This window comes from Ailuropoda melanoleuca, chromosome 10 (assembly GCF_002007445.2).
Source record: "Ailuropoda melanoleuca isolate Jingjing chromosome 10, ASM200744v2, whole genome shotgun sequence".
Lineage (NCBI taxonomy): Eukaryota > Metazoa > Chordata > Mammalia > Carnivora > Ursidae > Ailuropoda > Ailuropoda melanoleuca.
The window spans coordinates 29025867-29037617 of record NC_048227.1 but is presented as its reverse complement, the minus strand read 5'-3'; the positions used below and the strand labels follow the sequence as shown (position 1 = coordinate 29037617).

The 11751-nt window shown below is 45.9% G+C and overlaps 1 protein-coding gene across 7 annotated transcripts in view; it reads left to right on the top strand.

Moving 5' to 3' along the window:
* SNX29 (sorting nexin 29) overlaps positions 1–11751 on the top strand; it is a 546533-nt gene that overhangs the window by 120075 nt on the left and 414707 nt on the right. The window lies entirely within an intron of this gene.

Here is an 11751-nt window from a genome sequence, read left to right as displayed (position 1 = left end):
TTCATGGCTTTAATATGCCTGGATGTGGCATTTCATTGAGCTAATGAACCACATGAGAGTAATTTTAATTTGCTGGACATTATTAGAGTTCAAGTTTTTTCCTGTTTTAGGTAAGATAAGCAGTTTATGGGTGGTTCTTTAAAGTTACTTTGAAATAAGACCAGGAGGGTCTCCTGGGTGGCTCAGTCAGTTAAGTGGCTGACTCTTGATTTTGGCTCCGGTCATGATCTCTGGGTTGTGAGATCAAGCCCTGTGTTGGGCTCCGTGCTCAGTGGGGAGTCTGCTCGAGATTCTCTCCCTGTGCTCCTCTCCCTGCTCGTGTGTGCTCTATCTCTAGAAAGAAAAAAAAAACACAAAACTTAAACCCAGGAGCCATGGCCTTGTGGGTCTGCAGGGGAATCCCAAACTCTGGCATTCACAGCAGTCGTCTGCCCTGGCTCTGCCTGGGGGTGGGTGTGGCACTACTGCAATTGTTATGTACATGTAATCAAAGGTTGGTGCAATGATCCCATATCTAGTTTCCATTAGAATTTCTCTGCTTTCTTCGAAAAGCCCTCTCAAGAATGTCAGACAGTTGAGTGTCACTGATAGTACAGTCCCCGGTGTCTTTTCCGCTGGACCACCGTTCGGTCTGGCCACGCCAGGGTTCTGTGGTAGGACTGTGTGTGTTTACGATAGAGGGTGAAGTCTGCAGGACTCTGGTTCTGGGTCACAGACAGATTGCTGTTCTCCGTCCTTTTGGGATTGTGCTAGGAGGCTGCTTAGCCTTGAGTCCCCGCTCCCTTGCTTGCAGGTCGGGTTTCTGGGTGATTGCTGAACGTGAGCAAGTGTGCATTTCTTCGTGTAGGAAATAGACGATCTTCTGCACCAGAAAGGACAAAATGAGAGCTGTATTTGAAAGGACATGAGGCTCTGGATAGAAGTGGTTTAGTGTATTTTATAGTAAGTGTGTTTTAGTAAATGATGATTCTGAGGAGAATTTTAGCCCATGAATGGAATAGAAAGAATTAACTTATTAAGCAGTTTTTATGATCTGAAGTGTCTCCATTTGAACCGTGGGTCGCTGAGTGGAAGGTGCCTGAAGGTTTGCAGGCTGCAGATAGAAGGAACATGTATGAAGTGGCACATATGAGCAGGAGAGAACAGGAAGTAAGCAAATGGAGCTGTTGGATGTGTACGTTTTGAATCCGCCCAACGGCTGACCTGTTCCAGAGAGTTCCTGTGCCAGTTGTTGGAACTTTCATCTTGCCCCTGGCCACGGAAGGAGCGCTGCCTGTGCTGCCAGACGGTGGACCTGCGTGGATAGTTGCTGCTTGTGAGCCTGGGGTATGTTGATGATGGACCCAGGAAGGGTGTCAGGCCGGAAGTGAGGCCTGTGTGCGTGCCATGGGGCTGCTCAGTTCTCACGTCTACTTGAGTTCAGGTGACAGGTGTCCCAATGCAGGTGGTTCTGCCTAGTGGTCAGTGGCACGGGTGCCGGGATCGGACTGTGCGGGCTCAGTCACGGCTTTGCTGCTGCCGAGTTGTGTGAGCTGAGCAAGTGACTTAGTTTCCTTATGTCAGATGAGGATAAGAAAACCCTGGACCTCACGTTGTTGCAGGATAAAATGAGAGACTGTGTGTTGGCTCAGTAAATGTGCTTCGTAAGTGCTCAATAAATGTTAACTATCGTTATCCTTTTTCTTGAGTATAATAATCATATTACCAAGAAACCTTATCTCATCGAAACCTAAAATGTCATGGCAATGGAGCAGAAAGAATTAAATGCTAGGCGATTTCAGACCCTAAAAAGTGAAATCATTTTTGCCGTAAGTATTGGAATACTCAGTTTGTTAACGTGTAGGTGTGTTTTACTGGCTCTGAGTGTTGTTGTAAAACCGAACACCACCCCCCACCCCCCTCGAACAAATTCAGCATTTTATCACGTTCCTTTTTGCTCAAAATGAATGGCTTTCCTTTGGTGCTGTCATGGCTCAACCAACAGCAAGGTCGTATAACCAGCCCAGTGCTTTTGTGGCCCCAAGCAGCTGCTGGATCCTGAGGTGGAGGCTTTATAGTCAGGAGCAGGGGAAGGCATGTGAGTCTCATGGCTGAAAGACTGGCATATTTCCTACTGAATTAGGCAAACTGAAGCTATGAGACAGGTGTTCACAGAAAGCAGAGCTCTGCATGCAAACTGCCTTTCAGAGAAGCCAGTGACCAGAGTTGTTGGATTATTGCGGGCATGTTTTCTGTTTTTGCTCATTTTATTAGCTCTTAATGTGTAGCAAATTGTTCCAACACTTGGCAGTTAAAAATAAATGTTCGTCATCTTCACAGTCCTTGGGGGTTAGGAATCTGGGAATGGATCAACTCGGTGGTTCTCGAGCAGAGTTTATCCTGAGGCTGCAGTCAGCTGACGGCTTGGTTGGGACTGGAGGGTCCACTTTTTTTTTTTTTTTTAAAGATTTAGGTATATGAGAGCACATGTGCGCACAAGAGGGGCACAGGGAGAGAGGGGAGAATCCCAAGCAGACTCCCTGCTAAGCGTGGAGCCTGATACAGGGCTCAGTTCCACAGCCCCGAGATGACAAGCCGAAATCAAGAGTCAGATGCTCAACCGACTAAGCCACCCAGGTGCCTCTGGAGGGTCCACTTTCCAGCTTACTCGTGTGGCTCTTAGTAAGAGGCCTCTGTTCCCTGCCACGTGGGCCTCTTCAGTAGGGCTGCACGCAGCACAGCAGCTGGCTTCCTGGAGTGGGAGTAACCTAAGAGCAAGAGAATACACCACATGGAAGATGCGGTCTTTCACAACCTCATCTTGGGAATGTGATCCGATCAGTTCCCTGTTTCCTCTGGTCACATAGATCAACCCTGATTAAGTGTGTGTGGGGGGTCTACACATGGATGTACCTTCCAAGAGGCAGAGACCATTGGGGGTCAGTTTGGAGCCTGCCTGCCCTGGCCACCAGGATTTTTTTCTTCCTGGGGTGGACGCTATCCCAATCATTCTTGCTGGGTGATTCCTCCTTCCTGTTCCGTGTGATTTGGTGGGACTGACTCTGCCACTGCCTGCCTGGGTTCCAGAGCAGGGCAGGCGATGCAGGCCTGGGTAGTCAGCTTATTCTATTTCTTGGTCACCGTGATTGGGTCACAAAAGTAGGCAGCCAAGTTGGTTTGCTAAGAGGCTATTATGGCCGCCTTAAGAGGATAGGATATAAGGCAGGCCTTGTTGGTAGCAATGTTTGCTGCTATGTGGGAAGATCCTGACCTCAAATGGCAACAACACAGTGGAGAAACGGAGGGAGAGAGAAACAAGCAAGTTCTGATTAGATACCTTGAGCTCCTCGATCCAGTCTTTCTTGAAGCTGTTTTTCCTCTGGACTTAGCAGTTACGTGAACTAATAAATTCCTTTGGTTACTTGAGTCAGTTCGTGAATGGTCTTAGCTGTTAAATCCTGAGTCCTAACCAACCAGGCTTCTTCGCGTGTATAATAGGGGGTTGGACGGAGTTGTGTTTTCTCTGTGCCTAAGTAAAATTGCTCCCTCAACCATCCACCTGCCAGGTCCATGAAGAGATGTGCTGCTGGTCATGATTTGGGAAGAAGGTGAAGAGCGTGTCCTGGGGTTGTTTCACAGAGCCCCAGTCAAAGCCTTCTCTTCCCGTCTTCTGTCAGGACCAGCCTCACTATTACTGTTGGTCACTACTTCATCTCCTGCTGGGGAGCTTGGGTGTGCAAACAAGAACATGTTGGTTGTGTGATGCGGCCGTTTCCTTTACCCTCCTGAGCCTCTGGTTCCTCCTCTGTTGAAAATTTAAAAGGCTTTTCTGTCTCTCCTGTGAGGTGACAAAAAGCAGGATGCGGTGTGGTGTGCCTGATGAGCGCTGGCTTGCAAGGGCTGTGTCTACCTCTTGGCTAAGGAGGTGGCACAGTGATTCTGGTCCTGGCTGGGCCACCCAGCAATTTCTCACATCTTCCTTTCCCTGTCCATGAACTGGTGCATAATCTGAACTAATATTAATAAGCTTTTGGCTGTAGAAATCCAAACCAAATGAGCTTGGGTCAACGGGAGAATTTGATGTTGGCGGGACTGGTCACTCTGTTCTGGTATTACTGGACCTGGTTCTCCACTGAGGTCATTGCTCTCTCTCCCTTGCTTTTGGCTCTGTGTTCATGTCCTTCTTGGGTAGGGCCTCTGCACATAGCAGCAAAATGGCCTCTGGTCGTGCCAAGCCTTGTGCAGGATCCAAAGAAGAGACTTTCCCTTATTGTCCATGTATAACCTCTTAGACTCTTGACTGGGCAAGTTGTGGCCAGGAGTGAGCAGAAGACAATGATGGACTGCCTCGCCAGGTCTTCAAGACAGGCAGAGGGCAGATAAATCATGTCTGTTACACTTCCTCATAGGTTTGGGGGAAGGTGACAGGAGCTAATGCTCTTAAAGCCCTCAGCAGATCTCCAGGCTCATCATAAATGCTCAGTGGATGTTCCTGAATTTCTTCTTAGCTGCTGTACTGGCGGTGGGTGGCTCGGGGTTCTGAAGCCAGGAGAGAGCTTGTGGGTCCATCCCTGTCCTAGCTTTCCCCTGCAGTGAGCATACGGGAGTCTTTGGCCACTGACCTTCATTTGACCTTCAGCTCCTCCCAGTGTTCTTTCCAGTCTTGTGAGTCCCTTTATTTGTCCCTTTTGGGCTGTTGAGTCACCCGCTGTGACCGTGTCCTGCGTGTGAGACAGAACTATGCTGCCCCATCCATAAGGGAAGGCTAGATAAGGATCTCTGGCACCCCACTCCCATCATGATGTCTGGCCCCCTGGAAGACCTTCAGTGGCTTTCCAGGGAGGCTTTAAATCTCAGTCTCTGCCGTTTGTTGTATTTAAATTAGAGAAATGTGAGGGGTATGCTTCTAGTGAAAAAGGACAGTAAAAGTCTTCAGTGTTTATCTAAAGGCATTGATGATGGTTTTTATCCCAAGAGTCCAATGGTCAGAGTTGAGAAGGTCAAACACAGGCTCTGTGTCCTCTTTTCTGTCTTGCCTTGTTTGGATCTTCTTGTCCAGTAGTAACTTGACCTCCTTAGCAAGCACTGAATCTCGAGGATCTGTAGTTCTTATGCTCTAGAAGAGTCTGTATTCCTTTTATAAAATAAAAATAATTAGGGGAAAATTTTTTGGGTAAGGTCCCCTTTATTGTACTGAAACGAAATGCATAGCTACAAAACCTACCTATAGAACTAATTATTAAATGAGTATAATACGCTAACTGCTATGAAGGAAAAAGGAAAGGAATTCATAATAAAGAGTGAATTTCAGTATATATTGGCTGGGTTTGGCTTTGCTGGAAAACATGATGCGGTTAAGTGCTTGCACCTACTTATAATGCATGAGTTTGGATTAAAGGCGGTAAGAAGATCACAAGGCATGCTTTATAAGAACAGAAAATGAAAGAGCAGAGTGTGGTGGATGCTAGGATAAAAACTAGACTGTTTCATGTATATTAAATGGACTAGGTTGTGGGGTCAGACTAGTAACAAATTTTGCACCTACGTGAAGGGTCCAGGACGATCAAAGTATGATAGGACGTAGGTCACTCTTGGGTGTGGTGGGGTTGCCTTGGCCGGTGGGATTGCCTCGGCCGGTGGGACTGCCTTGGCCGTCAGGACAGCTAGCATCTCAGGCCCCAGTGGATAAATGCTAGCAGCACCCCATCATCCTGGCGATGGCCAAAGCGTCTCCATACTTCTGTGTTGCTTAGGCTTCTCCCAACATGAGTCACCAGTGGAGCTTTAGAAATGCCTATGCCCACACCTCTAGGAGGCAGTGCTATTCTCAGTGAGGGTCCTTGCCTTAGCCCTTGCCCAGTATTCTCATTTTCAAGACAATATGCAAATATGCCATCAGAATTGGGTGGGAGCCTTCTGGCCCATTTTGAGTTGCTTTAGTTCTCTTGAGTTGCTTTAGCCTGTGAGAGGCTTTGTCTCAGGACTAGACCGTGACTACAATGAATTGTCTGTTGAGCTCCCACTTTGTTCCAGCCTACTCTGGTGCTCCTGGCCTTCACTTCCCCCTTGGACATAAACCTTGCTTTCCCCAAGGTCATTGACTCTTGCACTTGGCTGAATCTCATTAGCTGAATGAGCTGCTCTCTTCCTCATTCTTCAGCGCGTCCTTGTCAGCAGCTGACAGGTCCTTGATGACTTAAACCAGAGCAGCCACGGAGAATTCAGTGGGGTTGGACAAGGAGGAGTAGAAGATGTATGTGTCAGGGCAGGAGACCAGATGGCTTAGCGGGAGCCGGGTTCCTGAAGCTTAATGCTACCGAAATTCAGTGAAGGATGGTAGTACTTGTGTGTTCATTTGTTGAGTCACTCCTCAAACATCTATTCTGTGTTAAGCTTGTCAATCAGCAATGAACAAGACAGAGCAGACTTGAACCTGTAGGTGTGAAAATGGGGGGAATGGGATATATATATATATATCCATCCATATCAACAAAGACTTTAACCTTTTGGCTTGTCATTCCGTCATTCCTTACATTCTGGTTGAGTTGGCCCTTCTTGGAAGGAAGTATAGTGTAATGGTATGGGGCAAGGCTTGGATCGGAGCCCTACTTCTCAAGGTCAGGACTAGGGGAAGGGGATCTGAGGGTCCTGCTGGTGCTTCTGTCACTTCTGGATGTGTGACTTCTGGTGGTAATTGTACCCCTAATGCTTCTCACCTAGGAAACTGGGATAATCGTCTCTCCCTTCTAGATGCTGTCGAAGAGACAGTGGATGAAAAGTGCTAAGCATGGTGAATACCAAGAGTAAGTACTTAGTAAAAGCCAGCCGTGGTTGTTACTGGTTTCAAAGAAGTAAATTATTTCTCCATCTAAGCTTGCAAAGAGCCATTTTCTGGAGTTAATCTAACCTGCTGTTGCTCAGATGTAACTAACTTTCTAATAAAGAATTCTTTGGGTTGAAGAGCTAAATGACTCACTTAGACTTGGCTATGTATTACATTCACCAGGGGAGCTTTTAAAACTGTCCAGAAAACCCCAAAACAAAACAAAAACCCCAAACCCAGAAAACCAACTGTCCAGGCTGTCCCTCTAGACCAATTAAGTCAATCTCTGGAAGTGAAACCCGAATTGCTCCAGTAATTCGAGTGCTCAGCCAAGTCTGACGATTGGTGGTTTAGAGCAGTGCTCCTCCAACTTGAATGTCTCCACCAGGTGCACGTGCTGATCACGGTGGACTGCAGACTTGGTTTCGGCAGGGCTGGGCAGGGCCTGTTAGCAGGTGTTTCTTGCAAGCTCCGGGTGATGCTGATGCTTCTGGTTCTTGACCCACGTTGAATATCGGATCTGGGAGGGGAAGTTTTCTGAAACCACCTGGGCTTGTAGAAAGCTGATGGCACTTAATTTTTCTTTCTGAGCCAAGTTGGGAGTTAGTTTTGTGTTCTAGTTTGAAAAACAGAATACTCTGATGCACTGTGAGAATTAGCACCATTAACATCGGTCATTTTGCTTTTGATGGTATATTTCTAACTTTTATTTGAGATAGCACAGGGTTGGGGAGAGAGAAACTCAGGCAGATTCCATGCTGAGTGAAGAGCCTGATTCAGGGCTCTGTGTCATGACCCTGAGATCAGACCTGAGCCAAAATCAAGAATCAGATGCTTAACTGATGGCTCCATCCAGGAGCCTGGATATATTTTTTTTAGAATATTGGTCTATTTTAGGCAGATGGGGGGAGGGGCGGGGTAGGGGAAGAGCGTGTCTTAAGCAGACTCCACGCTGAGCATGGAGCCCAACCCTGACATCAGGACTTGAGCCAAAATCAAGAGTTGGTCGCCTGACTGTGCCACCCAGGTGGCCCTTTTGATGATACTTTTAAACAAATGATGAATACCATGTAGGCTTGCTTTTGGTGGGATTTGACAGATCTGCATGTGTGGTATTAGCATGAGCCCATCATCCTTCAGGTTGGTTTGCTCGCCTGACATTGCACTGGATGCTTTCATGTGCAGATGGATGTAAGTGGGATTCCAGGGTAGAATTCTGCCATGACTAGTCTGCTGGAGAGTTCTTGAGAAAGCTCTTGTTTCCGTGCTTTTAAAACAAACAGCCCCCCCACCCAAATCACCTTTAAGTTGTAAAAGCAACATAACCTAAAATGGAAAAGGACATCTCAAATCTCCCAACCCTAGCATAACGATTATCTCCCCTTAGTCCATTAAAATACAATTTTTACATATTTCTACCACCATCAGTGTGTGCATGCAATTTTCTTAAACGTTTTCTTGTTTTTCTGTGTAGATTTCAAATTATGTTAAGAGATCCTTCACCCCCCCGGCATATAAGAATAATGTACAAATTACAATCCTTAAGTCTGAGAATAAGAGTAGTTTAAAGAAGAAAATCCCCTGGACATGATTACCATAAATGTTTTATTTATTATTTATGAGGCATTTTATTGCAGTTCATTTTATGTATTTATTTGACATAATTCAGATCATTCTGAATCTGTAAGTTGGTCTGCTCTGAAAAGCATTTAGCGTCCTACCATGAACGTTTCCTCACATTACTGCCTTCCGTGGATATCCCTTTCAAAGGCTGTGTGGAATTCTGTGTTGGGTTGTGTTCTTGGTTCTCACGCCATTTCCTTAACCATTCCTCTCCACTCTTCTCCCCCACCCTTGCTGGAGTAGGATTTCCATGAACATATATTTTGATAAAGCTTTTACTTTGTCTTTTTTTGTTTTAAAATCCTTAGTCTAGATTTCTAGAAGTGGAATTCCCATGTTAAAAGGGATCTGTAAAGGGGCACCCGGTGGCTCAGTTGGTTAAGTTTTTGCCTTTGGCTCAGTTTATGATCCCAGGGTCCCAGGATCGAGCCTTGGATCAGGCTCCTTGCTTAATGGGGAGCCTGCTTCTCCTCCCTCTGCTTTGTGCTCTCACTCTTGCTCTCTATGAAATAAATAAAATCTAAAACCCAAAAAGCTGTAAAGGCTTCTGGTTCATATTGCCCAAGTTCTTTCCTGGGAAGAGGTGTTACATGATAACCCCATGGTGGCATGTGGAGGGCCTGCCTCTTTGTCCTTTCTGAAGGCTGTAAGGGACTCCACAGTTGACTGAGTGGTTTCCACACGGGTTCGTGTTCAGGCTGCTTCTAGTTTTCTGAGATTGTAGATGCAGGCTGAGATGATATCCTTGGGTCTGTCACTCCTTTTCCCCTCTGTGAACATGTTGACAGGAACAGGATCGCAGGACAAAGGATATGAATGTTTTCATGGCCCAAGTGAGGTGGGCTCCAGGGTGAGGCAGGAGGACCCCCACCAACAGAGCCTGAGCCAGTTTCTTCACCCTTCATCACCGCTTGGCTCCTGCTTTGGGGAGTGTGGAAGGTGAAGGTGTCCTTGGCATGGGTGATTTCCCAGCTGATTTTTCTTTAAAGAGTACAGACATGGGGATCCTCCTTTCCCCAGACAGAAAGATGGAAAAGCCAAATGTGTTAACATCTGAACTTAAAATTATGAAAGTGCCTTCTCAGACACCATGAGAAGTGGAGAGCCATCTAAGTTCCTTGATGCCCCCTTCAGAATTGTGTGACCCATGAGAGTTTCCTAGATAGCCGTTCGGTATGAAAACCATGGACAGGAAGAGAGGAACAGGAGCATCATGGCATATGTTCCTGCATTCAAATACAAGGGAGAAAGCCATGTGCTTGTTTATTTTCTCTGCTGCTTCCAGAATCCAATCAAAGACTCAGGTTTTGTTGATGAACTAAAATTTTTAGGAGGAGTAAGCAGCAAGGTATATTTGCACGAACAGCTGCATTTTGAAGCACGTGCCCATGTTGAATGGTTATGCGTTAGAGCCATTAGTAGTCGGTGCCAGATGTTCCCTGCAAAATGTGCGCCAAACATGGATTTGGGCGGTTCATCAAGATGCAAAAAATCTGCAGCTGCTGAGGGAACAGGGAGAAGGTTGTGTCTGAAATACTGCAGCAGCCCATCACTTTCCCATCAGAGCACAGGAGCAGGAGATAGAAAAAAGTTACCCAAACCAATAAGTATGATAGAACTCTGATTAAAAGGTTATGATAATTATCCACAGCAGGGTGGGGGGAAGGGGGCTGCGTTTACCATTCATTAACACTCCCTTTGCTTTTTTATTCTAATGAGAAGTAGGTAGAGCAATCTGGAGGAGTAAATAAAAATAACAGAAGGTATTGGAGGGAAAACAGAAGACAGAGGAGCCTGGGAAAGGAGAATAATTCAAAGAGAGCGAACACACTATCCAAAGCGAGTGTTAGCATTTGTGCTACTTGAGAGAAACGGTTGAAAAGAACCAGTTGGACCTGGCTGATCCCCGAGGCTGGAGAGCCCGCTGCTCAGTTGAATGCCCTGGCTTCTCCTCTTTGCCTTGGGAGGGGCAGAGCTTGTAACCTGGTTATTCGTAGAAAATTTTTCGAACCTTGCCTTTCCGGTACGGTTCACAAGGTGGCAATTTCCATGTCACTGAACATGAAGCCTGGGTCTTAAATATAGCCAGCATGTGAATGCCCTGCAGGCGGTGACAGTGGCAATGACATCACTGCCAAGCAACTTCTTGTTATTTTGGAGCCGGGGAGGGGAGCAACAGGAAGCTCAGCAGAGGGGAGATATTCTTGGCAGCGGCAGAAATGCAGTTTAAAGAAAGACAACTGTCAAGTTGAGGGATTGTGGAAGTTAGCGAAGTTTATTTGCTCACTGAGCAAACGAAAGTTCACGGAGTTTGTACTGGGTGCCAAGTGCACTGTATAGACGTGTGAGACGCTTACCTGCCATCACGTGGCTCCTACGGCCAAGCCACCATCACAAAAACATTTTAAGCTAAAGAACTGTTTCTCATTTTTTTTCTAATTTAAATTCAATTAGCCAACATAAAGTACATCATTAGTTTTAGATGTACAGTAATTCATCAGTTGCATATAACACCTGGTGCTCATCACATCATGTGCACTCTTAAATGCCCATTACCCAGTTACCCCATCCTCCCCACCTCTCCTTCCGCAATCTTCCATTTGTTTCCTGGAGTCCAGAGTCTCTCATGGTTTGTCTCCCTCTCTGATTTCTTCCCATTCTGTTTTCCCTCCCTTCCCCTATGATCCTCTTCTTATATTCCTCATATGAGTGAAACTGTATGATAATTGTGTTTTTCTAAATGACTTAGTTCATTCACCATAATATTCTCTAGTTCCATCCACATCGATATAATGCGAAGTATTCATCCTTTCTGATGGCTGAGTAATATTCCGTTGTAGATATGTACCACATCTTTATCCATTCATCTGTCGGTGGTCATTTGGGCTCTTTCCACAGTTTGGCTGTTGTGGACATTGCTGCTATAAACATTGGGGTGCAGGTGTCCCTTCAAATCACCGCATCTGTATCTTTGGGGTAAATACACAGTGCAGTTGCTGGGTTGTAGGGTAGCTCTAATTTTAATTTCTTGAGGAACCTCTATACTGTTTTTCAGAGTGGCTGTACCAGCTTGCGTTCCCACCAACAGCGTAAGAATATTCCTCTTTTCTCCACATCCTCGCCAACATCTGTTGTTTCTTGTCTTGTTAATTTTAGCCATTCTGACTGGTGTGAGGTGGTATCTCATTGTGGTTTTGATTTGTATTTCCCTGATGCCGAGCACTTCTTCATGTGTCTGTTGGCCATTTGTATGTGTTCTTTGGCGAAATGTCTCTTCATGTCTTTTTCCCATTTCTTGATTGGATTAATTGTTTTTTTTTTTTTTT